A 6,110-nucleotide genomic window follows, 5' to 3' on the forward strand; every position below is an offset into this window, starting at 1 on the left:
AGAGGGTACTGAACACAACAGAGCACTCTATCTGACGGTAAAGTGCGAAGAATCGGTGGTCACTCGAGCATTAATTGATAACGGGTCAAGTGCCAATATCTATCCTTTGGCCACTCTCAACAAGCTAAAGGTTGCTGATGACAGGATCCACCAGAACAGTGTCTGCGTCCGAGGTTTTGATGGAGGCGGCATTAACACAGTAGGTGATATCGTACTGGGACTAACCATTGGCCCATTCGAGTTCACCATGGAATTTCAAGTAATAGATGTGGCAGTGTCGTACAACCTTTTGTTGGGGCGACCATGGATCCATGCAGCTAAGGCAGTGCCTTCTACGCTACATCAAGTGGTCAAATTTGAATGAGATAGACAAGAGATTGTGGTACACAGGGATGACGGCACACATGCCGCTAGTGATACTATTGTGCCCTTCATAGAAACCGACGATGATAAGGGCCCATGGGTTTATCAGGTTTTTGATGCAGTCTCGGTGGACAAAATCCCCGAGGGCGAGGGCCTTACACTTCCCAGAATCACATCCGCAACCGTCATGATAGCGTCAGAAATGTTGAATAACGGGTTTGTACCAGGGAAAGGTCTGGGGATTGATCTGCAGGGAATGATCCAGCCAGTTTCTTTGCCCAAGAACCTGGAGACTTTTGGGTTGGGATTCAAGCCCACCGCAGCGGATGTGAAGCGAGCCCGCAAATTGAAGAAAAGAGTTTGGGTCCTTCCTAAACCAGTCCCACACCTGTCCAGGTCATTTGTCAAAGCAGGGTGCAGAAAGTTGCCAGTACCGGAAGTTCTGGGACCTCTGATGGGGCCAAACGGAGATTTGAATGAAAGCTTTGGAAGAATGTTTGCCGACGTCAACATGATAGAAGCTGGAGAGGGTTCCAGTAAGGCAGACATACAGTTTGTGGGTCCCAAGGTCAAGGTCAACAATTGGATGGCTACTCCTCTTCCTACTTGGAGGGAGTCTTGGTAGTTGACTCTGATTTTCCTTTTCTGTTTTCTGGATTATTCCAGGGTTGTAATCCAGATTTCTTTTTATTATGTCAAATACAACATAAAACCTTGTTATCCCGTAATTCAATAAAACGAAGAGTTTCTTCTTTATTTCTTATCTTCTTTTTATTTATTTTAATTTTAATTTTGCTTCTTTCGTTTCTTTCTCTGAACAGTTCTTTTCATACTGATTCTAATGACATGGCATGCAAAATGGATCTTCAACCTAGTCTAAAAGATCAATCTGATTCCGAGTTAAACATACAAGAGGTCGATTATGATAATGAATCAGAATGCAATGAGGGTGAAGCATTCGAGGAGATAAACATGGAGTTGAGCCAGTTTGAAGAAAAATACAAACCCAACTTAAATGACACATAAGCCATCAATTTAGCGGATGCCGGCGATATCAGAAAAACTAAAGTAAGCATCCACATTGCACCAAATATCAGGGAAGAACTGATCAAAACCCTTATTGAGTTCAAAGATGTTTTTGCATGGTCGTATGATGACATGCCAGGGTTAAGCACAGATTTAGTGGTTCATAAATTGCCCACTAACCCGGCATGCCCTCCCGTCAAGCAAAAATTGAGGAAGTTCAAAATGGATATGAGCATGAAGATTAAAGAAGAAATAACCAAGAAGCTACAAGCAAAGGTTATTCGTGTCACTCGATATCCTGATTGGTTGGCTAATGTGGTGCCGGTACCAAAGAAAGATGGAAAGATCAGGGTGTGTGTCGACTACCGCAATCTGAACAGGGCAAGCCCTAAAGACAACTTTCCTTTACCCGACATCCATATCTTGATCGACAATTGCGCCAAGCGTGAGATCGGATCTTTTGTGGATTGCTATGCTGGGTATCATCAGATTCTGATGGATGAGGAAGATGCGGAAAAGACAGCCTTCGTTACGCCGTGGGGAACTTATTGCTACTGGGTAATGCCATTTGGTTTGAAAAATGCTGGGGCAACGTACATGAGAGCAATGACCACTGTGTTTCATGACATGATACACAAAGAAGTTGAAGTGTACGTAGACGATGTAATCATAAAGTCCAAGCATCAGGAAGACCACGTAGTAGACCTAAGGAAGTTCTTTCAAAGACTTCGAAGGTATGATATTAAGCTCAACCTGGCCAAATGCGCATTTGGTGTTCCATCTGGGAAGCTTTTAGGATTCATTATCAGTCAGCGAGGTATTGAACTGGATCCATCAAAAGTCAAATCTATCCAAGAGTTGCCACCACCGAAGAATTAGACAGAAGTAATGAGTCTGTTGGGAAGGTTGAATTACATCAGCAGATTTATTGCTCAACTCACAGCAACCTGTGAACCCATTTTTCAGCTGTTGAAGAAGGATGATGCAATAGGATGGACAGTGGAGTGCCAGGTGGCATTCGACCAGATCAAAGAATATTTATCAAATCCACCTGTATTGGTTCCCCCTGAGCCGGGAAGACCATTAATTCTTTATCTGACGGTGTTGGAGAATTCATTTGGTTGCGTGTTGGGGCAACATGACATTGCGGGAAGAAAAGAGCAAGCCATCTATTATCTCAGCAAGAAGTTTACAGTATATGAGGTTAAGTACACTCAACTCGAGAAGACATGTTGAGCCCTAACTTGGGTGGCCCAGAAGTTGAAACATTATTTATCCTCATATACTACTTATCTCATTTCCCGTTTGGATCCGTTAAAGTATATTTTTCAAAAACCTATGCCCACAGGAAGGTTAGCAAAATGGCAAATATTACTCACGGAGTTCGATATCGTCTATGTGACGAGGACAGCCATGAAGGCCCAAGCGTTGGCAGATCACTTGGCTGAGAATCCTGTTGACAAGGAATACGAGCCGTTGAGGACGTATTTTCCCGACGAGGAAGTAATGCAGATAGATGAGTTGGAGTTACCCGAGGAACCCAGTTGGAAGCTTTTCTTTGATGGAGCCGCAAATGCGAAGGGAGTTGGAGTAGGAGCAGTGCTTATTTCTGAAACGAGACATCATTACCCTGTTACAGCTCAACTGCGTTTCTATTGTACCAACAACATGGCTGAGTATGAGGCATGCATTTTGGGTTTGCGATTAGCGGCAGACATGGATGTCCAAGACGTCTTGGTCTTGGGAGACTCGGACCTCCTGGTGCATCAAATTCAGGGTGAATGGGAAACACGGGATTTGAAGCTCATACCATATCGACAATGTTTGCACGATTTGAGCAAGCGATTTTGATCAGTAGAGTTTAGACACATCCCGAGAGTTCACAATGAGGTTGCCGATGCATTGGCCACTTTAGCATCAATGTTGCACCACCCAGACAAAATTCATGTTGACCCATTGCACATCCAGGTTCACGATCAGCATGCGTATTACAACATGATGGAGGAAGGTGTGGATGGCAAGCCGTGGTTTTATGACATAAAGGAGTACCTCAAGATGGGGACATATCCAGAGCAGGTTACTATGGACCAAAAAAGAGCCCTTCGGCATTTGTCGAATGGTTTCTTTCTCAGTGGAGGGGTTGCTGTACAGAAGAACCCCAGACTTGGGATTGCTAAGATGTATAGATGCTGGTCAAGCCACGACAGTTATGACAGAGGTGCATGCTGGAGTTTGTGGGCCACACATGAGCGGATATGTATTGGCGAAGAAGATTCTTCGAGCAGGGTATTATTGGCTCACATGGAGCATGATTGTATCAAATTCGTACGGAAATGCCATCAGTGTCAGATACACGGCGATCTGATTCATTCTCCACCAACGGAATTGCACACAATGTCAGCACCATGGCCATTTGTGGCATGTGGAATAGACGTCATTGGGCCTATTGAGCCGGCAGCTTCGAACGGTCACAAGTTCATTCTGGTGGCCATTGATTATTTTACTAAGTGGGTTGAAGCCAAAACTTTCAAGTCTGTAACCAAGAAGGCAGTGGTGGATTTTGTCCATTCCCATATCATCTGTAGATTTGGGATCTCGAAAGGGATAATCATGGACAATGGCGCTAATCTTAACAGCAGTTTGATGAGAGAAGTATGTGAACAGTTTAAGATTACACACCGTAATTCCACACCATATCATCCCAAGGCAAATGGAGCTGTTGAAGCGGCCAACAAGAACATCAAGAAGATACTAAGGAAGATGGTAGAAGGATCCAGACAATGGCATGAAAAATTACCATTCGCATTGTTGGGTTATCGCACTACCGTCTGGACTTCCGTAGGTGCAACCCCTTATTTGTTGGTGTATGGAACTAAAGCAGTGATACCGGCGAAAGTGGAAATTCCATCCCTTCGGATTGTCGCCGAGGCTGAGATTGATGATGATGAGTGGGTCAAAACCCGTTTGGAACAGTTGAGCTTGATTGATGAAAAGAGATTGGCAGTTGTGTGTCATGGCCAGTTATATCAAAGAAGAATGGAAAGAGCCTACAACAAGAGGGTGCGCCCCAGAAAATTTGAAGTGGGGCAACAAGTGTTGAAACGAATCCTGCCACATCAAACGGAAGCAAAGGGCAAGTTCGCCCCGAAATGGCAAGGGCCATTCATTGTAACCAGAGTATTGTCCAATGGCGCTCTATGTCTAACAAATATCGAGGGAAAATGCGTCGACATGGCTATCAATTCCGACGCAGTTAAGAGATATTATGTGTGATCTTTTTTTATTGTAATTGACACATGTTTGTGGATTAGCATTTATCGGAGAATGAAATGATGGAGGCAATTCTTTCTTCTATCAAAACACTTTAATCTTTGCTTGCCCTTTTGAGCCTCATTTATTCTTTCATATCCCTCTTTTGGAATCAGTAATTAAAATAAAAGATAAAAAGAGAGAAAAACAATGATAAAGACAAAAGAAAAATCACAAGAAAAAACAAAGAACATGGGAACTACGTTTGACATGATTCCTCAAAGAAGGATACGTAGGCGTCTCACGGCTCGGTCATAGTGTAACAAAAAATAAGAATCCCCAAGCAAGAAAACTGGGGCAGAAGTTGTGTTTATAATTTTGGGAAAGAACGTTGATTCCAAGAGTTGTAATATTTTACCCGTCAAAATCATTTTGAGCCTTTTGATACCCCTTTCCTTTTTTTAGCCATACACAAAAAACCCATATTGATGTCCAAAAATGACCTCCCGATCAGTATTCGAGAAGTGCCAAGTTCATGCACGTGGAATTCGGGAACAACACTCTAATCCCCAGCAGAGAAGAGGATCATAAACTGGAAATGAATTGATAGTCGAAAGAATCCCCAACAAAAGAGCGTCATATCGACACGCCCCAATCCCCAGCTGAAAATAAAATAAAATGAGAGAGTCTTATTGGTGAAAACCTTCACAGGCACCGTGAGGCGACGGGAGTTGAGAGAAATGAGAGAGTCTTATTAGTGAAAACCCCTCGAAGGGCACTATAAGGCGACAAGGCGAGATTTGCGGAAAGGGTCCGCCTTTGGCAAAAGTTGAATATTCATTTATCCCCAGTGAGATGAGGCCATCCGAAAAATTGATTGATACAAATAGACTAGGTTGGTCGATCCGGAATGCACGACATGATCGTTGGGATCGGTTATATTATTCAGATAAGTCCTTTTCTTTTCTTTTTCCCCCAGCATTTTGTTTAGAAAGATTTCTTTTTCTATCTTTTTTATCACTTTTTCAATTTCTTGGTTTAAAGGATTTTATCTCCCCCCAACAGTTTATTTTTGAAAAGGATTTTCAGATTTTACTACCAATTGCCAAAATGGTGCAAGACAAAACACGAAAAGGACAAGCTAAAGATAAGGCGACAAAATGAAAAGAAGTTTATCGCAAGACCAAATGATGAAGGGGTCCAGATCCTAAGAGGCCCAAATTTCCAAGGGAAGTTAAGGATCAAATCCCAGGATGATCCGCAGCAGGTTTGTGAGATACATGGACAACTCCGACAGATTCTCGATTAAGCTCCACAATGGTCGGACGACACAGAGTGGGGAAGGAAGAGAAACGACAACCGTCCCCAGCGGGAATATCAGCCCCAACAATCAATATTCTCCCCAGCAAGTTTTATAGCTATGCAAGGAAAGGAAAAGGGAAAAAAACCATCCTCAGCAGGAGTGGAACAAC

Source organism: Nicotiana sylvestris, chromosome 2 (assembly GCF_000393655.2).
Source record: "Nicotiana sylvestris chromosome 2, ASM39365v2, whole genome shotgun sequence".
Taxonomy (NCBI): Eukaryota; Viridiplantae; Streptophyta; class Magnoliopsida; order Solanales; family Solanaceae; genus Nicotiana; species Nicotiana sylvestris.